The 27422-nt window shown below is 43.0% G+C and overlaps 1 long non-coding RNA gene across 3 annotated transcripts in view; it reads left to right on the top strand.

The window, feature by feature from the left end:
* Positions 1–27422, top strand: part of LOC116975519 — a 103195-nt gene that overhangs the window by 27140 nt on the left and 48633 nt on the right. For 2 of the 3 annotated variants that reach the window (XR_004412644.1, XR_004412646.1), the window contains exon 3: positions 2393–2537. This is a non-coding gene — a long non-coding RNA (uncharacterized LOC116975519). Of the gene's footprint in view, positions 1–2392; positions 2538–23394; positions 23430–27422 lie in introns of those variants that run through there. The other variant, XR_004412645.1, reaches the window with a different exon arrangement.

Below are 27422 nucleotides of genomic sequence, written 5' to 3'. Positions count from 1 at the left end.
TTGTGTCTGGACGTGGATTCCCTCTCAAATATCGAAGGTTCAGCGGCATGTCCGGGCGCCAGTTCAAGACTTCACGGTGCCTCGCCGACGTTTCGACCATGTCCACGTGGATATCGTGGGGTCGCTGCCTCCGTCCCGTGGCATTTCACACTTGCTTACGGTGGTGGACCGTTTCACCCGGTGGCCGGAGGCCATCCCGCTTGTCGACACCTCGGCCCTGTCCTGCGCGTGTGCCCTGGTGGCATATTGGGTTGCCCATTTTGGGGTATCACTGGACATCCTGTCCGACTGGGGTGCCCAATTCACGTTGGAGCTGTAGCCAGCAATGGCTCGCCTGTTGGGGCCTCAGCTCCAACACTCGATGGCCTATTGCCGGAAGTGGCGGCGCTGCCCTGCAGTTGCGGCTCGCCTGCAGTCAGTTTGTCTTTTCTTTTTTTTGTTTTCTTTTTGTCCTGTTTCAGTTTATTTTAGTTTATTTCAATTTATTTTGGTTGTGTATTTGTGGGGGGTGGGTGGGAGAAACATGTTTTTGGTTTCTTCCTTCGGGGGGATGCGACCTTTTCTTGTCGTATCCCCCCGTCTCCGTCTCTGTCTCTGTCTGCACTGAGGCCTAATGGCGGAGCTGGCAGCCTCCAACTGGGACCGAACTCGAGGCTCCGGAGGCAGAACCAGGACTTACCAACGCGAGGCTGGCTGACTTCGGGGCTTCGGTGGCGTTGCGACGGCGGCGACCTGACTTCTGACCTGGCTTCGGAGCCACGGAGGCTTGGCCGCGTGCCCAGTGGACAACATCGTCGGGAGCTCGTGGGTCCCAGGTTGGTGACCTGTTTTCCGGAGCTCCCGCAGCAACAGCTTCATCTGCTGGACTGGAGGGCGGCAGCTTCGTATGCCCCGGGCCGGGGAGTTTGAACCGGCCCGTTCGCGGAGCTCGGATTCAGCCGCAGGACTTACCATCACCCAGCGGGGTCGCAACATCGGAAGCCTGGATGGCCTCAACGCAGAGGGAGGACAAGGAGGGAAGAGACAAGGACTTTAAGACTTTTGCGTTCCATCACAGTGAGGAGGACCTGGTGGACTCACTGTGGTGGATGTTAAATCTGTGTTTATTGTGTGTTTTGTTATTTTATTCTATGTTATGACTGCAAGGCACGAATGACAATAAAGGATACTTTACTTTACTTTACTTATCATCCCCAGTCGAATGGGTTGGTGAACGTTTTCACCGCCAGCTTAAGGGCGCTTTGAAGACTCGCCTCAATGGTCCCCGTTGGATGGACGAGTTGCCATGGGTCCAGCTGGGGATTCGCACCACCACAAAGGAGGACTTGCAGGCTTCATCAGCCGAGTTGGTTTACAGCGTTCCACTAACCGTGCTCGGGGAGTTTATCCCAAATGCTTGCGGCCCCCAGGAGTCGCTGTCATCCATGTTGGTGCGACTACGGGAGAGGGTCAGCGCCCTGTCTCTTGTCCCAACATCTCGGCATGGTGTCGCTCCATCTCACGTGCCGCCGGCTCTTGCGGACTGTCAGTATGTCTTCCTCCGCCTTGACGCCCACAGGCCGCCCTTGCACCGCCCTTAAGAAGGTCATTTTCGGGTGCTACAGCACAGGCCCACGACTTTTGAATTGGACATAGGGGGTCGGCAGGAGACCATGTTGGTGGCTCGATTGAAACCGGCCTATTTGGACCTGAGCGACCCTAGCCTTGTGGCCCAGCCTCGCCGTCGAGGCTGTCCGCTGTCTCGAGTCCCACCTAGTTCGTCCTTACAAGAAAATAAACCTTTGCATGGGGACGTATGTACGAGGTCTGGCCGCCTCGCTTGGCCTCCCGTCCGTTTTTGTGCTTCCTGTTCTGGGGGGGGGGGGGGGAGGGGGGTACATAATAAATAATGGAAGGAAAAACGTTCAGTAGAGTTAGTCCCTGGTGAGATAGGCGTTTACAGTCCGAATGGCCTCTGGGAAGAAACTCCTTCTCAACCTCTCTGTTCTCACCGCATGGCAACGGAGGCGTTTGCCTGACCGTAGCAGCTAGAACAGTCCGTTGCAGGGGTGGAAGGGGTCTCTCATGATATTGTTGGCTCTGGAGTTGCACCTCCTGATGTATAGTTCCTGCAGGGGGGCAAGTGTAGTTCCCATAGTGCGTTCGGCCGAACGCACTACTCTCTGCAGAGCCTTCTTGTCCTTGGCAGAGCAATTCCCAAACCAGATGGTAATGTTCCCGGACAAGATGCTTTCCACCTCATTGCTTAATTTCCTCATTGCTTAATTGTAATCTGCATAAAGTCTGCATTTTTGGGGATCCTCCATGTTTCTAATATCTTAATGCAAACAGAGGGCCAATGTGCAAAGAAGTATCCAGCAACATCTAACACATGCCTAATTACATCTTACAGGTTTTCGGATCACATAGAGATGACTTGCGCTTCTCAGACAAATCCAAGATTAGCAGCACTCACGAGAACCGCTTGACTGGTATTTAATGAAGGTTTCCTCAGCGACTCACTGCTCATGGAGTCCTATGATATGATCACAGCTCCGGTGAGTTTCTTTTTACTGAAACAAGGTAGAAATACCCTCCTTGTGTTAGCTCATGACACTTTCCCAGCATCTAATCAACCACCAATCTGCCAACCCACAGTTTACAGCTTAGTTTATTGCCACGTGTACTAAGGTATAGTGAAATGCTTTTGTTGTGTGCTATCTAGACAGGAGAAAGAGAATGCATGATTACAATCAAGCTATTTACAGAGTATAGATGCATGATAATGGAATAACCGTTTAGTGCACGATAAAGCCAACATAGTCCGATCAAGGATGGTCCAAGGGTCACCAAATAGGTAGATACTGATAATTCTCTTCACTCGCTAATTCGCTTATAAGGTCACCTCCTTACCAATTATGCCTGGCCACCCACCACACAAATATCAAACATACGTTATCTGATTTCCATCCCACCAACTGATCCGTTCTTACTATGTCAAACCTCCCAGTGACTCCTCAACCTCAATTGATTCTGGATAAATGCCTACACCCACTACATCAATGAAGATCCCTCTCATCTGATCCCAGTTATCTGCTCCTATTCCAATCTCCCACTAACAAATAAGAATCCTCTGTCTCTCTAAATCCCCTCAACGTACACCAGTTGTATCCCAGAGGGTGGCACAGTGGTGCTGCGGTAAAGCTGCTGCCTTACAGCGCCAGAGTTCCGGGTTCGATCCTGACTACGGGTGCTGTCTGTGTGGAGTTTGCACTTTCTCCATGTGACTCCATGGGTTTCCCTTGGGTGCTCTGGTTTCCTCCCAGTCTCCAAAGACATGCAGGATTGTAGGTTAATTGGCTTTGGTAAAATTGTAAATTGTCCCTAGTGTGTAAGATAGTGTTCGTGTACAGGGCGGTTGCTAGTTGGTGTGGACTCGGTGGGCCAAAGGGCTTGTTTTTGCACTTTAGAGTCTAAAGTAAAGCCTAAAGTCGATTTAATGGTTTTCTTTCTATTCTCCACAATGGTGAGGTGTTTTAAGGAATGGCCTTCAAAAATGCAAGGCCTTTCCAGTTGTACATGGCATCATGGACCTCCTATTGATGGAGGAAGTCAATGGATATTTTTAAGGTGCAGATTGACAGATTCTTGATTAGTATGGGTGTCAGGGGTTATGGGGAAAAGGCAGGAGAATGGGGTTGCGAGGGAAAGAAAGATCAGCCATGATTGAATGGAGGAGCAGACTTGATGGGCTGAATGGCCGAATTCTACTCCGAGCACTTATGGAACCTATGGTGTGTACTTGATCAAGGCATTCACTAACTAGTTGCTTAGCATATCTAAAAAGTGCCTTTCAATTTTTAGGCAAATATATTTTAAATCTTTTCAGGAGAGCTTTTGAATACTTACTTTGATAGGGAAATGTTGATCCCAAATGTTTTAACTGTGGGAGGACTGGGTATGTCACAGACAAAGGCAGCATTTTAATTTCTTGGGTTATGAAACAGAAAAGCTTCCGAGTCAATTATTATTTCATAAATAAAATAACCATTACCCTCTAAGTTCACGGTGGCTCAGCTGAATGTGGGGAAATAGCATATAAAAAATTCTTTAATAACACTTTAACAAGCAAATCCAAGCATTTATGTTCCTGTAATTTAGCTTTCAGGAATTTAACCTACCTTACTAAATCTTGTATGAGAATAATTTGTGGCCTAGGGTTGCCTTATTGACAGTCAGTGTAAAGCACTGACATCCCTGAACTGTTTAATTATTGAAATGAACTGTAACAGTACACTTGATTGTTGCTGAGGTCACTTAATAGCAGTGGAAGTAGAGAGGCATGCGGCCACTCTACTCCACTGCACTGCTTCAGGCATTGTCTCAAACCCACACACTTTTTCTCAGCCGATCGCACAGACTGCTGCAGATAGGTAGCCTGATATGGGCACCAATTTACTGTAGTTTGAGGTCTGATGGTGCTGTCTCGTTTTAAGCTCAGCCAAGATTGCTCTGGTGACCACTGTGACTCTCCGATTCCCATGCCCCTTTGCATTCCATTCTAAGATCCCAAGCAGTCTCTCTCTTCCCCCCCCTCCTTGCGTCCTGTCCAGGATGCAGACAAATGAATTTCAGTGACCTATGTGGAGGCGTAGCTTTGGAATAAAGATCTCTCCTGTCCCCACTCTTTCATTAGCTTCTTCCCCGGAGCCATTTGCACGAAGTAAAACATACAGTAGACGCTAAGACTAATTATCAAATTACACTCCACAAGAGCACTTCAACTGGTATTTTCAACCTCTTAGAACCTGGTATTTTCTGTCATTATATATCTAAATTCTGATTCTGAACGGTTTTACTGTATTCCCAATTGAAAAAAAAAAAGGCTCTAAAGTTTCATTCTTTAAATAGAAAGTTGACCTTCGGCCTCTCCAAAGTCTGTTGTTACTTTTTTTTCATTGTTTTTTTGGCTCAGCACAGAGACCCGTACACTAAAGCCTGTGGATTACAGGAAATAATGACCTATATGTGCTCAGTTGTTCAAAGGAAATTAGTCCGGGCTGATTTTTATTATTCTCCATAGCCTCACATTCTCCAGTGTAATCACTCATGCCGTGGTATAATTTACTTTTACATCATAGGAAATGTGTAACTTTCTGTCTATATTCTCCCATGACCAATCGTGTCCTGTTCCTTGCCTAAACTAACCCTGATGTGGAATGTTAGCCTTGCTCGTACAAGACAGTCCAGAATCAGAGCAACAAATCTGTTTGCAAATGTTGGCAATTGTTTTCCCCAGGTAATCTTTATTGACAATTAAGCCATAATCATCTGTGAGTCACTGCAGAGATGATTAACCCTTTCACCACCTTTCACTATTGAGCATGTTGCAATTTTTAACGTGCAAAGTGCTTTCAAGGACTGCCCTATATGTAGAACAGCAAAAGATTCACAATATGTTTTTGCAGTGAATTAAGCTTCATTATTGTGGTGTGTCAAATGATTTGATTTGATTATGGAGACGTGTAATATTAAAATACGATTCCAGTCCATTTGTTTTATTGTATAAGAAAATGTTGACGCTGGTCTGAAACATCGCCTAGCCATGTTCTCCATAGGGCGGCACAGTGGCACTGCAATAGAGTTGCTGCCTTACAGCGCTGGAGACCCGGGTTTGATCCCGACTATGGGAGTTTTCTGTTCGGAGTTTGTACGTTCTCCCGTGACCATGTGGGTTTTCCCCGAGATCTTTAGTTTCCTCCCACACTCCAAAGATGTACAGGTATGTAGGTTAGTGTATGTTGGCTTGGTGTATGTGTAAATTGTCCCTAGTGTGTATAGGATAGTGTTAATGTGTGAGGATCGCTGGTCGGTGGGACTCGGTGGGCCGAAGGGCCTGTTTCCATGTTGGATCTCCAAAAAAAAGATGCTGTTTGACCTGCTGAGTCACTCCAACAATTTGTATTTCATTTGCCTTATAGGTTTATCAGACATCACTTATTTGGTGTTATTGTATGTTACTTTTGTGTTAAAGTCAAATTAGATGTGATTATGGCTAGTTCAAATATTTTATACAAATATAGTACTACGGCTTTAACAACATTTGTATTTATTTTGTGGTCAGTGAATTGAATACTCACATCCTAACATGAACCTTGACTTAAGGCCCTGTCCCACCGTACGATTCATTCTCCCAAGTTTGCCCTGATTCGAACTCGGAGATTTACGGTAATGGCCACTCGTAGGTACTCAGGGCTCTCGTGGACATTTTTCAACATGTTGAAAAATCTTTACGAGTCTTCCCGGGCTTACCGCTTTTCCCGAGTACCTGCCGTTAGCATTACGCGCCGCTAAGAGACGTCCCCGAGCTCCGACGTACCCGCTACGTACATTCTACGTGGTTCCACGAGTTTGATTTTTTTTTTAAACTCAGGAGAGCTCTTGATTGAACTCGTACAATGGGACAGGGCTTTTACAGATGTCCTCCGTGTCACTGTAACAACAGAGAAATAGGACTTTATACCAGAGAGTGTTAAATCGTATCATAAATCCTTGGGAAATGCTCCTTTCAGAATAAAAATATCAGGCCCATGTTATGAAATCCAGATTGTATACAGGTTTTGCGAAAAAAGAGCAAGTAAGTTTACCTTACAGTGCCTAAGACCTGGGTTTGAACTTAACCTGTGATGCTGTCTAGTTAGTATGTCTCCTTGTGCTCGCTGGGTTTTCTCTGGGTACTCCTGTTTTCTCTCACATCCCAACGATATGTAGATACAGGGTATTTTAGGTTTATTGGCTTCTGTAAATTGCCCCTAGTGTGTCGGAAGTGGATGCAAAAGTAAGATAATATGGAACTAATGCGAACGGGAGATCAATGGTCGGCGTGGACTCGGTGGGCTGAAGTGCCTCAGTTTCCATGCTGTATCTCTGAACTAAGCTAAACTAAACTCTTCATATCACAAGAGTGCCAAACAATAACCATATCCAACAAGAGAGTATCTTACCAACTACCCACTCCCAACCTGCCACCACTAAATTGCCAAAGGCATTACTATCACAAAATCTCCCAACTCCATGAAGGCTGCCACTTAAACTGACCTGTCACATAAACATAAAGGCATATAGCATTGGAATTGCCCATTGGTCCAACACACCGATGCTGACCTTTTTGCCCTTCTTACACTAATCCCATTTGCCTGCATTGCGTCTTTATAATTCTCTGCCTTGCCTATTTAAGTGTCATTCTAAATGCTTCTGACACCACCACCTCCTCCGACAGTGTTCCAAATATCAATAATTTTCCATTTAAAAATAAATAATTCTCCTCAAATCCCTTTTTTTATAGAGGCAATATTTTATTTGTCCAGTAAATGTAATATCCACATAAAAATGCACCTTTATAAAAATGAACTTTTTACAAGCTATTCATAGTCATAGAGCTGTACAGCATGGAACCAGGCCCTTTGGCCCACCTTGTCCATGCGATCAAGTTGGCATTATCACCATGTGCAGACTCAGATAAAAAGAATAGAAAAATATTTGAAGAATAAATCAACTAACGCAACTTCTACTTATCGAGTCCACACACAAGATTAGAAGTTCTTCAGCCAGAGTCTGCATACAATGGTGTCTGTCTTGTGCTTCTTGTGCTTCTTGTGCGTGGTGGTGGGAAGATTGGTGAAAACAGGGCTGCGACGTGAACACACTTTCCTTGACCCCACTAAAGCAACTAAAGTAAAGCAAAGAAAATAAGTCTGAAATATTCTATCATGTTGTTAATGTTGCTGTCTAAAAAAAGTCTGAAAAAAATGGAGCTATATTCATATTGTCACAGAATTCATCTATAAATGAAGATTGCCACAAAATGATGGAATACCTCAGTGGGACAGGCAGTGTCTCTGGATAGAAGGAATGGATGATGTTTTGGGTCGAGACCCTTCTTCAAATATTTAAATGTTCAAACCCCTGAAGAAGGGTCTCGACCTGAGATGCTGAGAAGCCCTGAGATCCTCCTGACACAGATGCTGCCTGGATCGTTGAGTTACTCCAGCATTTTGTGCCCATCTTCGGTGTAAACCAGCATCTGCAGTTCCTTCCTGCACAACGATAAATGACTGGAGTTCACTGATATTATGGTTCTGTTTAATTATGAGAATATGAGTGACATGAGCAAGACTGTTCTTGCACAAATCTAATTACCATAACAACATGGAAGTTTGGACTGCTGCCTGTGAATGCTAAGAGTTAACCACATTATATGCAATGGAAGGCATCTGTAGGCTGGAGAAAGTTCTCTTACCTAAAGAAAAATTATAAACCAGTGGGATTCTTAAATCATGAATATCTTCTTGTGATAATTTTACCCGGTGCCAGCACAGGAGTTAGGATTATAGAACCCAACTTCACAATTTGCCAGGTTGGGATTTGAACTCATGAGGTCTAGGTTACTGGGCCAACAAAACCAGTCCATCGCCACAATACAATGCAATACAATACAATACAATACAATACAATACAATACAATACAATACAATACCATTTATTTGTCATTTGAACCTCACATGAGGTTCAAACGAAATTTGGTTTCTGCAGCCATACAAGAAAAGAACCAAGACACACACCAACACAATTTACACAAACATCCATCACAGTGAGTCTCCTCCTCACTGTGATGGAAGGCAAAGTCTTGTCTCTCCCCTGCTCTCCATTCTTCTCCCGATGTCAAAGTCAAAGTCAAAGCCCCCGGCGGGCGCCAGCAGGTCCACGGCCATTTAAAGCCGCGCCGGGCGATGTAAGGTCCTGCTCCGGGTATTGATGTTGGAACCCCTGGTGGGCGCTAGCAAGTCCGCGGCAATTTAAAGCCGCGCGGGGCGATGTAAGGCCCTGCTCCAGGTCACTCTCAACCCCGCAATTCGAGCGGGAGAAGTCTCCGTTGCCGGTGCCCCGCAAAGCAGTCTCCCACCGGGGACCCGCGAGAGCTATATTGTATTTGCATCTTGTATCATATTCAAAAATATATGCTCTGATATAATAAAGTCCGGCAATATTTCTCTTTATTAACGCCATCGGACTATTGTAATGTCATCGTAGCCGAGCTTCTGCTTTCCTTTGAACCATTTCTGTTGGAGGATGTTGATTCTAACCCAATCTCAGCTGAGATGAGATCCTTAATATTGGTATGAAGGCACTATTAATTCTTATTGAAGAGACAGCTAAAAGCTCATGGGATCATAAATTGCAATAATCTTTCAAGAAGAATAAATCTCCAACATTCAACCAGCAAATGTCCACACAATATTTCTTGGCATCATGCTATCTTTCCCATTTGTACAATTACTAAAATCCATTCAGTAAAGCATTACATACCAGCATGTGGAGTTCAGCATAAATCAATAGAATCAAATGTTTAATTCTCAAATGCACCGAGACCTGAGCAATGAAATGCTTACTTGCTGCAGCTTTACATTAAATGCAACAATGCAGCAGCAAATATACAATAAATGATCAGTTATTCTAGATAAACTTGTCCGTGGTAATGCAGGCCTAAACGCACGGTGCAACCTTAGTGCAAGTTCCAGAGTAGCTTGATGCTGAAGTAGGGTTGCAGTTAGGGTTGTGTTGGGTGGTTCAAGAGCCTAATGGCTCAGCGTAAGGTGTTCTTGAACCTTGAGGTAACGCTTCTCTGGCACCTGCATCTTCTTCCCAATGGTAGCAGTGAGATGAGAATGTGGTCAGGGTGGTATGGGTCTTTGATGATATTAGCTGCCTTCTTAAGGTGTCAGTCCCTGTAGATCCCTTTGATAAATAATGTAGAAGAAAGAAATGAGGAGTGCATTTATAAAGCATTGTTTATAAACTGTAGATGGAGTAATCATTCTTGGAGATAAAAATGTGAAGCATGTTCTGTTAAAAATCATGGAGTAGTTTAGTTTAGTTTTGAGATACACGGAAACCGGATCTTTGACCTACCGAGTCCACACCGACCAGTGATCCCTGCACACTAACACTATCCCACTCACACCAGGGACAGTTTACATTTACACCAAGCCAATTAACCTATAAACCTGTACGTCGTTGGAATGTGGGAGGAAACCAGAGCTTCCCAGAAAAAACCCAATGCAGGTCAAAGGGAGAACATACAAGTTCCATTCAGACAGCACCCATAGTCATGATCGAACCTGTTGTAAGACAGCAACTATACCGCTGCACCACTGCGCTGACGAGTAGTCCACATTGTAATGTCTGCCCACATTTGCTGTTCATGTTCAAGTAACAAGAGTTAAGTTACCAAAAAAATATTGCATATTGAAAGAAGGTAATTCTCAATTAAGAGCAGTGCTAGGTGTACGAAAAGTCTTACCAAATGATACACAAAGTTATTACATTTACTCACTCAAATATAACGCACTGCTTCCCCCTAAAACAAGAAATAAATCCATGCACAACATTAGCCACCGGTAATCGTGCGGGCAGCACGGTGGCGCAGCAGTGGGGCTGCTGCCTTACAGCGCTTGCAGCGCCGGAGACCCGGGTTCAATCCCGACTACGAGTGCTTGTCTGTACGGAGTTTGTATGTTCTCCCCGTGACCGCGTGGACTTTCTCCGAGATCTTTGGTTTCCTCCCACACTCCAAAGCTTGTTAGGTTTGTAGGTTAATTGGCTTGGTATAAGTGTAAATTGTCCCTCGTGTGTAGTATAGTGTTAATGTGCAGGGATTGCTGGTCGGTGCAGACTCAGTGGCTGAAGGGCCTGTTTCCGCGCTGTGTCTTTAAACAAGTAAACATCGATATTAAAACTCCAACAATCTACTGACCATTTGGAAATCCCAATGGCTTAGCATTTAATTCGCCTTGTTCTGTTTCCTGTGCTCATTTAAAATTCATTAGGCCCCTGTTTCTGATACTTCTTAAAAGCCTTCCAAGGCTCTGTTTCTCATACTCCTTATTAATTCTTCTGGGCCCAATTCCCACATTCCTAACATACTTTCCAGGCTCCTTCTTCCAGCAGTCCTTATATACTCACCTGGGCTCCTTTCCCATGCTATTTTTAAATGCAGTCAAGCTCCATTTCCCACGCTCCAGTTAAATGTACCTCGTTTACTGAAAAATGCATTACAATACTGTGCAACATCTAAAAATAAGTGAATGAAAATGTGTTGCGGTATCGATATAAGTATAATTAAGTCATTCAAAATATCTGTCAGCTTGGCACCACTAAAATCCCAAAGTAGCCAAATTATTGAAGTTAACCATATAACCATATAACCATATAACAATTACAGCATGGAAACAGGCCATCTCGGCCCTACAAGTCCATGCCGAACAACTTTTTTCCCTTAGTCCCACCTGCCTGCACTCATACCATAACCCTCCATTCCCTTCTCATCCAAATGCCTATCCAATTTATTTTTAAATGATACCAACGAACCTGCCTCCACCACTTCCACTGGAAGCTCATTCCACACCGCTACCACTCTCTGAGTAAAGAAGTTCCCCAAAAGTTTTATATACTTTTAAAAAATGTCAGTATTTAAGTCTAATGGCATCAGATTAAAATATCTCATCAAGATTTATGCATTATTCTCCAAAGAGACTCCGTCCAGAAATGCTTCATCCGTATTCAACTCTACCAACGGCAATATTAATGTCTTGGAGGCACAAGAGACTGCAAATACTAGAACTTGAACAAAACACAAAGTGCTGGAGGAACTCAGTGGGTCAGTCAGGGAGGGAATGGACAGGTGACGTTTAGGGGTCAGGACCCATCTTCAGACTGATAAAGTAGGGGGGAGAAAACTGGAAAAGAGAGGTGGGGACAAAGCCTGTCAAGTGATATGTGGAGGAATTTGTAGGAAGGAACGACAAATGCTGGTGTGCACTGAAGCGAGACACAAAAAGCTGGAGTAACTCAGCGAGTTAGGAAGCATATTTGGAGAAAAGTAATATGTGGATGCAGGTGAGGAAGGTTTGATGGGCAGAAGGGTAAGTGACAAAGGCAAGAGGTAAAAAGGAGACAAAAGGCTGTCAGATAAGCAGAGGAGTGGAGTGAAGTAAAGCCAGAGCAAAGGACATGGATGGAATGGGACAGGGGGTGGAGTGAAGACTGGGGGGGGGGGGGGGGCGTTCAATCATGGCTGATTTACCTCTCCTCCTCAACCTCATTCTCCCGCCTTCTCCCCATAACCCCTGGTACCCATAACAATCAAGAATCTATCTATCTACCTCTGCCTTAGAAATATCCATTGACTTGCCTTCCACAGCCTTCTGTGGCAATGAATTCCACGGATTCACCACTTTCTGACTAAAGAAATGTCTCCTAATTTCCTTCCTAAAGTCCCTGGGGAGAGGTGGGGGTTGGTGGTGATTGGGGGCGGTTGGGGGGGAATGTATGAATGAACCAAGCAGTCACAGAGATAGTGGTCTCTATAGAAAGTGGAAATGGGTGGGGACAGGAAGATGTGACTGGTGGTGGGCTCACATTAAGCCATATTGCCTTCTTGCTTTCATTCTTTGCTGCTTTCCAAAGCATTGAGTATCTATTCCATCATATCACCATCCACTAATGAACAATCAGCACTCATGATAACCATTACCTTGACCAGCTGACCATATGTGTTTGGCAAATTTGTGATGTTAATATATTGGTACCATATTAATTCTGAGACTATGACCACTGGTCCTGGACTCTCCCACGAGTGGAAACATCCCCTCCACCACTCTGTCCAAGCCTTTCACTATTCAATCAGTTTCAATGAGGTCTCCCCTTATCCTTCTAAAGCAGAGGTGATGTGGAGATGGTGGGAGAAATGGAATAGCACAGGGTCGGGGTTGGGTGATGGCAAAATAGAGGGCTGGGAGGGGGGTACTTGAAGTTGGAGAATTCAATGTTGATACTCTTGTTTGAAAGCTACTGTAACAGAACATGAGGTGCTCTTCCTCCTGTTTGCATATGGCTTCACTCTGGCAATTGAGAAAGCCAGGGACAGAAAGATAAGTGTGGGAATGGGAAGGGGAGTTAGATTAGTTCAGAAATTGGAAGATCCAGCAGGGTCTGCAGAGCACAGTGCACATATTTGGCAAACTGTTTATACTCATTGAGGTAAAGGAGGCCTTAAAGGGAGCATGGAATAGTTTGAAGGGGTGCATGCAAACCGTTGACTCATTTGGTTGGGTCGCTGGGGTTTCTGGATGGAAGGGAGAGAGGAAGTGGTGTGGAGGTGTTACATCTCCTGTGATTGCAGAGACAAGTCCCTTGGGGAGGAGTGGGTGTGGGCAGTGGTTGGGGGAGGGAGGTTTGGGTGGGTAGGGATGAATGAACCAAGAGGAAGTGGTCTCTATAGAAAGTAGAAATGGGTGGGAACAGGAGGATGTGACTGGTGGTGGGCTCACGTCGAAACATATTGCCTTCTTTGTTCATTCTTTGCTGATTTCCAAAGGCACTGCATTGTGTATCTGTTCCACCATATCACCATCCATTAATGAACAATCTGCACTCATGGTAAATATTACCTTGACCTGCTGATCAGATGTGTTTGGCAAAAATGGGATAAATGTTGGTCCCATATTAATCAGTTCGAGGACCAGAATGTGATGCATGTATCTCTCCTGGACTCATTGAGAATCATCAACAAAGTCCGCTCTCTGAGAAAATGTAGGACTCTCATGTGCCCAATGTTTAGTTCCAATATTGAGTTACATAGAGAAAGGCTGGAAAGGAAGTACCAATATTTCTCAATATAATCAGGGCTTTCAGTACTACCTGACGCGTTAATTAACAGCTGGAAAGTCAACCCCAGAATCGTTGATTTTTAGTGATGGTAGTTAATGATTGGCACAGGAATTATATAGTTTTATTGTCACATGTATTGAGATATGATGAAAATCTTTGTTTTGCACATTAATCAAACCAAACGCGAGTATATCAGGTAGTGTGTGAAAGAAAATATACAGTGCGCAGAATATAGTGTTATAGTTATAGAGAAATGCAGATTAAAAAAAAAAGTGCAGGGGATGCAATGCGGGAGAATAGACGATCGAGAATACATCTCTAGCATATGAATGGCCAGTTCTCGAGTCTGACAACAGCTGTTCGTGAATCTGGAGTCATGTGCTTTCAAACTTTTATCTTCTGCTCGACAGGTGTTAATCTTCTGTTCCTTTCAAAATAGTGCTTTGGAATCCTTTAATTACACTGAAGATAGTACATAGGATTGCAGTTTGACGTGTCAGCCTTGGGACAGCACTTGCAACAGTGCAGCACTCCCTTAACGCTCTCATTTGTTTTGTTTTTTACTTCGTAATCCTTGCTTGCAAAATCTGGAGCAAAACTTGAACCTACTACGTCCACTGCCTTAGCAGACAGACACAGCGGATCAGGCAGCATCTCTAGAGAAAAAGTTGTGACCCTTCTTAGCAAATGAGTTACTGCCGACATACAACAACGGATTCATTTCACGATTCAGTATTGAAACATAGAAACATAGAAACATAGATATTAGGTGCAGGAGTAGGCCATTCGGCCCTTCGAGCCTGCACCACCATTCAATATGATCATGGCTGATCATCCAACTCAGTATCCCGTACCTGCCTTCTCACCATACCCTCTGATCCTCTTAGCCACAAGGGCCACATCTAACTCCCTCTTAAATATAGCCAATGAACTGGCCTCAACTACCCTCTGTGGCAAAGAGTTCCAGAGATTCACCACTCTCTGTGTGAAAAAAGTTTTTCTCATCTCGGTTTTAAAGGATTTCCCCCTTATCCCTAAGCTGTGACCCCTTGTCCTGGACTTCCCCAACATCGGGAACAATCTTCCTGCATCTAGCCTGTCCAACCCTTTAAGAATTTTGTAAGTTTCTATAAGATCCCCTCTCAATCTCCTAAATTCTAGAGAGTATAAACCAAGTCTATCCAGTCTTTCTTCACAAGACAGTCCTGACATCCCAGGAATCAGTCTGGTGAACCTTCTCTGCACTCCCTCTATGGCAATAATGTCCTTCCTCAGATTTGGAGACCAAAACTGTACGCAATACTCCAGGTGTGGTCTCACCAAGACCCTGTACAACTGCAGTAGAACCTCCCTGCTCCTATACTCAAATCCTTTTGCTATGAAAGCTAACATACCATTCGCTTTCTTCACTGCCTGCTGCACCTGCATGCCTACTTTCAATGACTGGTGTACCATGACACCCAGGTCTCGCTGCATCTCCCCTTTTCCTAATCGGCCACCATTTAGATAATAGTCTGCTTTCCTGTTTTTGCCACCAAAATGGATAACCTCACATTTATCCACATTATACTGCATCTGCCAAACATTTGCCCACTCACCCAGCCTATCCAAGTCACCTTGCAGTCTCCTAGCATCCTCCTCACAGCTAACACTGCCCCCCAGCCACTGCCCCCAATGCCAACACTCTGATGCACGACAGCACAAACTGGTACAAAGCAACATTACAGAAAGAAGTTCTCCACTGACACAGAACTATTAAAAATGATCATAAATAACGTAATTCACAAACTATTTATTGCATTTTCTGAAGCTTGCCATTACCGTATTTATGTTCTGCATTGTAAATTCTTATAAAAATGTACTTTAAGTGCAGCTCTTTGTTGACCAGCAAAGAAGATCGAATGCTAAGGCCAATAATATTTTAAATCTCTTTCTGGTTTTTTTTACGATCATTTAGGTCAGCGTGCCATTATTATTGATCTTAACTTTTAACTTCTTGGTATGTTGATATCCATTATATTTTGTTTACAGTTACAGTCACAGTTAGAGATTTGTATGTTTGATTTAAAAACAATAGAAAAAGAAATATTGATTTTCCAAAGAGTGATAATTGATCGAGAGGATAATTTAATATTATGACCGGCTACTCTCAGAAGAACAGTTGACTTGTTTCAATTTCGGAAGGGCTGAAAGTCTCATGTTCCTAAGTCATAAACCAATGGAAACAAAAGGACAACTGTGACAAACCAGGTTAGCAGGGGAGGCTGCTCAGACCACCCTGAAAGTGGGAACGACTTTCTGAACACCAGGGAATTAGATGCCATACATTGATAGCCCACTCACCCCACTGAATAATTGGAACTCCCGGGCATATCCCCTACCACCAATATAATGAACACAAGTTTCTCAGCTTCAGTTTAAGTTTCGGTTATTGTCACGTGTACCGACCAAGGTACAGTGAAACGTTTTTGTCATGTGCTAACCAGTCAGCAGAAAAACATACATGATTACAATCGAACCATTTACAGTGTACAGACACATGATAAGGGAATAGCGTTTAGTGCATTGTAAAGCCAGCAAAGTCCGATCAAGGATAGTCCGAGGGTCACCAAAGAGATAAATAGTAGTTTAGCACTGCTCTCTGGTTGTGGTAGGATGATTCAGTTGCCTGATAACTGCTGGGAAGAAACTGTCCCTGAATCTGGTGGTGTGCGTTTTCACACTTGTATACCTTTTGCCTGATGGGAGAGGGGAGAAGAGGGAGTGGCCAGGGCATGACTAATCCTTGATTATGCTGCTGGCCTTGCTGAGGAAGCGTGATGTATAAATGGATGCAATAGAAGGAAGGTTTGTTTGTGTGATGATCTGGGCTGCGCCCACAATTCGGTAACACTCATGGCAGGCACATTGAGACAAATCTGATAAGATAAACAGATACTGAAGACAAATAAATGATCCATATACCTTTAAAAATATTTATTGTTCCCTCAAAGTTGCGGCTTCACATTGTGGAGCCATCATTTTATTTTTCCATATTAATAAGGTGAAATACGAGAAACTGCAATGTGATTTAAAACTGTAATGTAACATCAAAATTTAATGGACATCAATACACCAAGAAGTTAAAAATTATGATCAATGAAAAGGACATGCTATCTGAGTGGTAAAACACTGAGGAAAATAGACAGTGTACTCTTGACCTTCCCAATCCTTTTTCTTTTTGGTCATAAAATATTGCACTTAAGATTCAGGATTTTTAAAAACTTTTTCCAGCCAAGACTGTGAGGTGTCAAACCAGGCTTCAGAAAATAGATGTTTTATAAATAAATTTAGATTTAGGCTGGCATGGTGAAGCAGCAGTAGAGGTGCTGCCTTGCAGCGCCAGAGATCCAGGTTCAATCCTGACTATGGGGGTGTTTGTGTATACAGAGTTTGTACGTTCTCCCCGTGACCAGCGTGGATTTTCTCCAGGATCTCGTTTCCTCCGACACTCCAAAGATGTACAGGTTTGTAGGTTAATTGGCTTGGTAAAATTGTAAATTGTCCCTAGCGTGTGCAGGATGTTGTTAATGTGCAGGGATTGCTGGTTGGTGCGGGCCCAGTGGACTGAAGGGCCTGTTTCCGCGTTGTATCTCTAAACGAAACTAAAAACATTTTTCTTATTTTCCAATCATCCTCCTGTTACAGTTCTGAACTTACTGTTGCTTTTAGTTCATTAGGTCACTGATCCTAGATGATAAGGGATATCCATGGTGCTACATTATAGTGATCCTTTTCAAAGGCAAAAGTTTGGATATCTGAGTGAATCCAATATGCGGTGATGTGCTAAGGCACTGCTAAACTTTTAAAGGTACCATCTTTTATATTACATTGGACTGTTTTTTGTTACTGTGCGTGTGGATGATTTCAATAAACTATTCTGAAGAAGAATTGGAAAATTATCCCTATAGCTTCGGCTAGTAATTTACAAACATTAACTGCAACTTTGTTGGTTGTTGTTGCCTCAAAGTTGTTCCTTCACATCATGGAAGCAGCATAAACAACAGCTCCTAGATTTGGTTCCAGAGTCTCCCACAAAAAGAATAAAAAGAACATCTCCTCCACATACAAATTTCACTCTTCTAAACTACAGCAGATACAAGCCTAACGCGTCCAACCCAGCCTTCCAAGATTACTAGCCATCCAGACATGAAATTCTGTTGGCTTTCCAAATGATGTGCTTACACTTCAGAGTGGCATAGTGGTGCAGTTGTAGAGCTGCTGCCTTACAACGCCATAGACCTGGGTTCAATCCCGACTACGGATGCTGTCTGTACGGGAGCTCCGGTTTCCTTCCACACTCCAAAAACGTACAGGTTTGTAGGCTAATTGGCTTTGTCAAATTATAAATGGTCCCTAGTGTGTGTTATTGTGCGGGGATTGCTTGCTGGCATGGACTCGGTGGGCCGGAGGGCCTGTTTCCACACTGTATCTTTTAACTAAACCAAACTAAACATGTGCACAAGCTTTTTGCAAATCATACTTTAGGACACCCAGGTCTCTCTACATCTTAGAACTCTGCAGTCTTTCACCATTTAGATATTTTTCCCACAAAACTGAACCCTCACATTTTTCCACATTACATTATTTTAGCCAAACCCTTTCCCATGCTTGCGTCCCCTTCACAATTTATTAAGGTTGTTCTATCAACTATTGATACTATCAACTATTGTTCCATCAACTATTGATGGCGAGAAGTTGGTATGGAGGGTGGTGTGGGAAAGGTTAATGGACAGAATGGGCAACAAGCCAGAGAGCGAGAAAGGAGGGTTGGTTTAAATTAAATTAATGCAAGGGGCTTGACGGGTAAGGCAGATGAGATGGCGTGGATAGGTATGAGCGATGAAGGCACTGTAGATGTTGTGTACATGGACTTTAGTAAGGCATTTGACAAGGTGCCACATGGTAGACTGCTCTGGAAGGTTAGATCTCATGGGATCCAATGAGAGGTAGCTGAATGGATAGCAAATTGGCTCCATGGAAGGAAGCAGAGTGTGATGGTAGAAGGTTGCTTCTCAGAATGGAGGCTTGTGACTTGTGGTGTGCCACAGGGTTCGGTGCTGGGCCCGTTACTGTTTGTCATCTACATCAATGATTTGGATGAGAACATACAGGGCAAGTTCAACAAGTTTGCTGATGATACAAAAGTTAGTGGTTTTGCAGATAGTGAAGATGGTTGTGAAAGATTGCAGCAGGGTCTGGATCGATTGGCCGTGTGGGCGGAGGAATGGTTGATGGAATTTAATACAGAGAAGTGTGAGGTCTTGCATTTTGGGACGTCGAACAAGGGCAGGACCTACACAGTAAATGGTAGGCCTCCGGGTAGTGTAGAGCAGAGGGATCTAGGAGTACAAGTGCATGGTTCCATGAAGGTCGAGTCACAGGTAGATAAGGTGGTCAAAAAGACTTTTGACACTTTGGGCTACTTCAGTCAGAGTATTGAGTATAGACATTGGGATGCCATGTTGCAGTTGAATAAGACGTTGGTGTGACCACATTTAGAATATTGTGTCCAGTTCTGGGTACCATGTTATAGGAAAGATATTACCAAGCGTGAAAGGGTTCAGAAAATATTTACGGGGATGTTGCCAGGACTAGAGGGTGTGAATATAGGGAGAGGTTGAGTATGCTGGGTCTCTATTCCATGGTGCATAGGAGGATGAGGGGAGATCTTATAGAGGTATACAAAATCGTGAGAGGAATAAATCGGATAGATGCACACTTTTACCCAGAGTAAGGGAGTTGAGGACCAGAGGACATAGATGGTGTCCCCATTCAAGGTGATGGGGAAAAGAATTAATAGGAATCCGAGTGGTATCTTTTTCATACAGAGGGCGGTGGGTGTATGGAACAAGCTGCCAGAGGAGGTAGTTGAGGCTGGAATTATCCCATTGTTTAAGAAACAGTTGGACCGATACATGGATAGGACAGGTTTGGAGGGTTGTGGACCAAGCGCAGGCAAGTAGGACGAGGGTAGCTGGGACATTGTTGGCCGTTGTGGGCGAGTTGGGCCGAAGGGCCTGTTTCCACACTGTATTACTCTATGACTCTATTTCAGTCATTTTGTTTCAAAAGTTTTTTTAACTAAATAGTTCCTCGAAAAAGAAACCACATAGGAATCATGGGTTGGTGCCATAATAATGACGTTAACCTGGGTAGAATGAACTGATCAACTCCAGAATGTCAAAAGCCATATTGTATAATGTTGATGTAGGAAATAGGTTCACAGATTAGTTTTTGTAAACATCATTTTTATCATCTTAGAAATTAACCTATATCATTTGGCAGAATTGATACCTCAAGTTTGGCAGAATATTTAATTTGCCTTGCAATCAATTTTGAGTAGCAGTTATTCTATCATACAAATGTGTAACCATGGCATCACTGCCAAGGACAGTTGAATGTAATCATTGTTTCAAGTAAAATTAGGCTTTGACTGGATTTCTAGTACTAGCAATAAAAATTAAAAATGACAGACCAGCCATCTTCAATAAAGAGGAATTTACTAAAAATGTGGAGTTTAAAAGAAAACGTGTGAAATGATTGACAGAACAAATGCAATGCACCTTTAATGTGAGCAAATCAGTTATTGTTTAATAATACTGGGTGCATATCAGGCACAGACTGACACCACAGAAACCTGGCTGTTAGTATTTCCTGAACTATGGATTAGAGAGGCAAGTAAGCTGGAAAGAGTGCTGAGAAGATTTACGAGGATGTTGCTAGGACTTGAGGGACTGAGCTACAGGGAGAGGTTCTAACTAGGACTTTGTTCATTGAAGCACAGAAGGATGAGGAGTGAGCTTAAAGAGGTGAATAAGATCATGTAGGGAATAGATTGGGTCAGTGAGTAAGGGATTGCCAAATTACCCAGATTTCGGAAGTCAAGAACCAAAGGACATAGGTTTAAGGTGAGGGGATAGATTTAATAGGAATCCAAGGGATAACGTTTTCCATACATTTGGGGTATATAGAATGAGCAGCCTGTGGAGGTGATTGAGGCAGGCACTACAACACCATTTACAAGACATTTAGACTGGTAAATGGATAGGAAAGCTTTAGAGAGAAATTGGAGTATTGTGGGCAGATGGAATGAGTGTAGATGGGGCATACTGGTCAGCATGGGCACATTGGGTCGAAGGGCCTATTTCCATGATATATGACTGAAAGAACAAAAGGGATAATGTTGTAAAGGCAGAACATTACCCTTAGCTTTAGCTTGTTGCAACGGCTATTAGGTTTACGTTGTTCATGGTGTATTGTTTGAATTCTTGTTCAGTCATGTGTTCACCCTCCCATTGGAGACTGTAGGAAGAAGCAAATACTTAATAGTCACTTATGCCAATCTCAAAGACAATAATATTTCTTACAAAACAGTAGGCATTCCCACATCCCCCCTGACCTTAAAAAATAATACACTTATACATTTGCACACACAATTTCCTTGTTTCTTCATCTACCATTTGCCAGCATTACCATACAATTTTACTAGTTTCCTTATCATCCATCTGCAGGGCATCTCTAGCCTAATAGCCCTGTCCCACGGTACGAGTTCATTCCAAGAGCTCTCCCGAGTTTAAAAAAAATCAAACTCGTGGTAAGCACGGACAATGCACGTAGCGGGTACATCGGAGCTCAGGAACGTCTCTTAGCGCTAACGGTAGGTACTCGGGAAGACTCGCTAACGGCAGGTAAGCACGGGAAGACTCGTGAAGATTTTTCAACATGATGAAAAATGTCCACGAGAGCCCCGAGTACCAACAAGTGGCCATTACCGTAAATCTCCGATTTTGAATCTGGGCAAACTCGGGAGAACTCTTGGAAATAACTTGTGCCGTGGGACAGGGGTTTAAAATACTGAAGCTCATTCAGAGGAGAGCCATCGGTTTATCTTTCAACTGCCTTATCACTTCAGGGGCGTATAGGGATGGACAATAAATGCTGGTGTTGTCAAGAGCCCACTTCCTCTGAAAAAATAAATGATAACAAGGAAAATAAACTTAATGGCCATTGACATTCATTCCACAGTTCAGGCAGATGTAGCATAATTTTAAAATGTACCACCATTTAAACTTCAAAAGATAAACTTTCATCTAACTTCAAAGACTTCCAACTTCCATTTCACTGATCACTTTATCATCACTGATACTTCTGTGATCTCCCCTCTGCTGGTAATCTATTGCTTCTTAGTGGGTTAGCAAGATCATTTCAGAGGATGTGCTCCACTGTTTGGCTTTTCCAACCTGCAGCCTTGGGAAGTATTCTGTTTCCACCTATCTCCAAAATAAAAGCAGGCTAGAATTAGAGCCATAGAAACATAGAAAATAGGTGCAGGAGTAGGCCATTCGGCCCTTCGAGCCTGCACCGCCATTCAATATGATCATGGCTGATCATCCAACTCAGTATCCCATCCCTGCCTTCTCTCCATACCCCCTGATCCCTTTAGCCACAAGGGCCACATCCAACTCCCTCTTAAATATAGCCAATGAACTGGCCTCAACTACCTTCTGTGGCAGAGAATTCCACAGATTCACCACTCCTTGATAGTGTCCTCTGTGATGTTCAAAGGAAAGACTCTGAACTCTTGAAGTTGTACGCAATACACTCTCTGTGTAAAAAATGATTTTCTCATCTCGGTCCTAAAAGACTTCCCTCTTATCCTTAAACTGTGACCCCTAGTTCTGGACTTCCCCAACATCGGGAATAATATTCCTGCATCTAGCCTGTTCAACCCCTTAAGAATTTTGTAAGTTTCTATAAGTTCCCCCCTCAATCTTCTGAATTCTAGCGTGTACAAGCTGAGTCTATCCAGTCTTTCTTCATATGAAAGTCCTGACATCCCAGGAATCAGTCTGGTGAACCTTCTCTGTACTCCCTTTATGGCAAGAATGTATTTCCTCAGATTAGGAGACCAAAACTGTACGCAATACTCCAGGTGTGGTCTCACCAAGACCCTGTACAACTGCAGTAGAACCTCCCTGCTCTTATACTCAAATCCTTTTGCTATGAATGCTAACATACCATTTGTTTTCTTCACTGCCTGCTGCAACTGCATTCCTACTTTCAATGACTGGTGTACCATGACACCCAGGTTTCGTTGCATTTCCCCTTTTCGTAATCGGCCACCATTCAGATAATAGTCTACTTTCCTGTTTTTGCCACCAAAGTGGATAACCTCACATTTATCCACATTATACTGCATCTGCCATGCATTTGCCCACTCACCCAACCTATCCAAGTCACCTTGCAGCCTCCTAGCATCCTCCTCACAGCTAACACTGCCCCCCAGCTTCGTGTCATCCGCAAACTTGGAGATGTTGCATTCAATTCCCTCATCCAGATTATTAATATATATTGTAAATAGCTGGGGTCCCAGCACTGAGCCTTGCGGTACCCCACTAGTCACTGCCTGCCATTCTGAAAAGGACCCGTTTAATCCTACTCTTTGCTTCCTGTCTGCCAGCCAGCTCTCTATCCACATCAAGCCATGGAGTTATACTGCATGGAAACAGGTCTTTCATCCCAACTCATCAGTGCTGACCAGGTTTTATAGTGAGCCAGTCTCCTTTGTGTTTGGCTCATATCCGTCTAAACCTGTTCTATCCATGTACCTGCCTAAACATCTTTTCAATAATTCATATCATTCAGCAGGTGAGGAGAGAGACTTAATATCTCATCTCATCAGTCTTTCATCAATGTACTGAGATGTCTCCACCGTCTGGTCAAAACAGTAAGTATAATGTGAAGTATAATGTATATATGAACTTATCTCAAAAGCCAAACAAAACACTGCAGTACAGAAGGTGTTTAGATCAGGATAGTTTGGGAGTAATAGTGGCTAATTTATTTTTCTGACATCCTACTCTACAAGAAATTGCACATGCTGGTTTACTACAAATGACATGAAGTGCTGGAGTAACTCAGCAGGTCATGCAGCATCTCTGGAGAACATAGATAGGTGATGTTTTGTGTCGGGAACATTCCTCAGACCCTTCCTCAGCCAACATAGGCTATGACTGACTGCTCATTTCCAATACTAAATCAATGTTGTTTCACATTGGCACCCAGTCTGACTAATGATAACCTGATTCAGTTTTTGCATGAGACATAGGAAATTGCAATCAACACTGTAATCACTTTTGTCATAGAAACATAGAAATATAGAAAAATAGGTGCAGCTCCACCATTCAATATGATAATGGCTGATCATCTAAAATCAGTACCCTGTTCCTGCTTTTTCCCCATATCCCTTAATTCCTTTAGCCATAAGAGCTAAATCTAACTCCCTCTTGAAAACATCCAATGAATTGGCCTGCACTGCGTTCTGTGGCAGAGAATTCCACAGATTCACAACTCTAGGTGAAAAAGTTTTTCCTCATTTCAGTCCTAAATGGCCTATCCCTTATTCTTGAACTGTGACCCCTGGTTCCGGACTCCCCCAACATGGGAACATTTTTCCTGCACCTAGCCTGTCCAATCCTTTAAGAATTTTATATGTTTCAGTCCCGCCATCCCGGGAATTAACCTGGTGAACCGACGCTGCACTACCTCAATGCTTTGAATGCCTGAAACCAATTCAAGACTTTGCCAATCCAATCAGTCTTCCAATGCTGTCAAGCACAAATCACCTGCAGAATATATTTTTCTCAACATTGCCACTAAGAGTGGCAAGCCCCAATGGACTGGAAAAAGCAGCAAATTGAGAAATGCAGAAGCTATTGGAGATATCACTAATCGCAGGTGGATCCAAAATGCATAGAGTGGAATTTCATAGCAATCCCAAATCAATAAGTCTGAAGCTGAAACCTTTTGCCAAGGAAAGAGGTTAGATTGTGAGAGTGTGTTTTGGTAGAAATTGGAATAAAGAAGGGAAATTAAAATGTGGAGATGATCAATTTAGAAGAGGCAGACAGGAATTGGGTTTGGTGAAGGATACAATTCCCCAGGATGGACATTACTAGAGCAGAGGCTGGTGAGCAAACAGCACTACAAAGCCATACTACTGAGGATGCAGACACTCTGAATTACAAATAGAAAATCCTGGTAATAATTCAGACTGTAGAGGAATAAACATACCTAAAAGGTCCAGGTTAATTATCTGGAGAATATTATATTTTGTTAAATGGCTGCACCAGATGAAATTTTCAGGTGCCTTACTGCAATTTTCCCAGTTTGCTACTATTGGGAGCAAAATTATGATTGATTGTGTGGTAAAGCCAAAGTACTTGAAATTAAGTACTAAGCGGCAAACAAAGGGAGGTTTTTAGCTCATTTCTCTGTATTGGATTCGAACATTGATATCAGACACCAAAGCATAGTTGTTTAAGCCATTTATTCACTCGTCATCCAACCATGAAATCATCTATCACATAACACACAATTAATGCTGTTGCATTCTAACATACAAAAAAAGGTACATCAAGCCTGCTGAGTGTACATATCCACTAACACAGCCCCTACAGAGATCAACCAAAATGGTGTCTGCCAAGAATCCAAACAGTGGCACAGATAAGGCCCCATTAGCGCTATGATGCCTGCTGGCTTGCATCAAATCAGCTAACAATTTTACTTAATAATATCTATATACTAGACATGCACCATGCCTTCTATCAGCAAATAGGTTTACAACAGTCCTGCTTGAAGAGGTTTTGCACACATATTCTATATCTTCCAAATCACAAAACAACCTGAGTTGGGGAAATATCATGAGCGTTGCTAGCACAAAACCATGGAGCTCCTTACCGGCAACAAGGTGAGAGTATGGGCACCATTTAGAATGCAACAATTCATCACATTTATTAGGACAATCACAGGCTTGCCACTAAATGCTGGCCTTTGTAGCAGCACCTATATCCCAACTAAAAGGAAAATCAAAGCTCATTTTCCATTTAGAAAAGGAAACATTATGTGCTTTATTGCTGTATATAATGTTGGAAGGTATTACTGGGAAGGATTGGTGGTATTGTAGTTTTATTTTCTGGAATGACAGTATAACCAGAACTAATGGGAGGAGTGTGTACTGGGCTGGGTAGGGTGGTGCTGGTGATCAATTAGGGTATGTCTCTCCCAATAGTCTATGAGCATGTTAAAGACAAGCGCATGAAAGATGTGTGCACATATGTCAAATTTACATATTGAAGTGGCAGAGACCCTAATATTTGTTTCTTCAAAATAATATGATATTTATGAAAATAAAAATATTCAACAAACCTTTTATAAGAGAGAAGATGGACAAACTAAAGACAATAGAACCAAAACTGACCATTTGAGTGAGTGAAAGATACAGCAGGGTAACAGGCCCTTCAGCCCACCGAGTCCACGCCAACCATCAATCATCCATTTACAGTAGTTCTCTGTTAACACACTTTTGTACCACACTCAACACCCTCTAAGGGGCAAGCTATAGCGGCCAATTAAACCATGCACGCCTTTGGGATGTGGGAGAAAACTGAAACCAATGCAATCACAGGTAGAATGTGCAAACTACCACAGATAGCACCCACCGTCAGGATCAAACCATGCTTTCTGATGCTGTGAGGCAGCAGCTCCACAAGCTGCAGCATTGAGCCACCATTTAGCCCCTCAAGTCTGTTCCATCATTCAGTAAGATTGTAATGGATCTCAAAATGTTATTCTTTGTTATCTTATTGCCATAAACCTTGATTCCCTTACACATTAAAAATCAATTCATCTCAACTTTGAATATCTTCTTGGATTCAACCTCTGCAACTTTCAGGACAAAGAACTCCCAACAATTACCACTCCGTGATGGAATAATTATTTCCTTAATCACTGACTTAAATGGGTGCTCTTTTATTTTGATGCAATGCTTCCTGGTTCTAGATGGTCCCATGAGGTCAAACCACTTCTAATTATTTTTTTTGTCAAGCCCCTTGAGCATATTATTTGTCTCATTCTTCTTAACTCCAATGAGAATGGACTAAATCTGTTCAATGTTACCTCATTACAAAATTCCCTCCAATTCTGGGAGCAACCTTGAGAAATTTCTCTGAACTGTCTCCAGCGATAATGCAGGCAACACGGGAAGGGTCCATTCCTAGAAAATGGTCTGTATAATGATCATCCGTAATGCTCAACCACATTGGTTTATTAATATTAATTTGCATAAATCCCATAAGGTCGAGGTGTTCTCCTCATTTCCCCTTAATTGATAACATGTATAAAAACTCTGCAAACAAACTTAAATGCATTGATATGATTGGATTGCTGCAATCCAAGGCAGGGATTGTAAATAATGTAAATAATGTTGCAAGATAGTTACCCTGCTTTTTGTTGATTGGCCAAAGTGTTAAGCCCTGACAAAATTGTTTTGAGTTCCAGGGTAAATGTTGCATTATTCAATCGACTAGCTTCCTTCCAGAAGCTTCAGTAAGAAACATAGTTGTAGACTCTCTGTAATTGGATTGGTGAACTGTCAATAATGTATTGATGTAATTAATATGTTTGATTGGATTATAGACAATAGACAATAGACAATAGACAATAGGTGCAGGAGTAGGCCATTCGGCCCTTCGAGCCAGCACCGCAATTCAATGTGATCATGGCTGATCATCCCCAATCTGTACCCCTTTCCTGCCTTCTCCCCATATCCCCTGACTCTGCTATCTTTAAGAGCCCTATCTAGCTCTCTCTTGAAAGTATCCAGAGAACCGGCC

The sequence above is a fragment of the Amblyraja radiata genome, chromosome 7 (assembly GCF_010909765.2).
Source record: "Amblyraja radiata isolate CabotCenter1 chromosome 7, sAmbRad1.1.pri, whole genome shotgun sequence".
NCBI classification, from domain to species: Eukaryota; Metazoa; Chordata; class Chondrichthyes; order Rajiformes; family Rajidae; genus Amblyraja; species Amblyraja radiata.
This window is presented reverse-complemented; position numbering and strand designations above follow the sequence as displayed.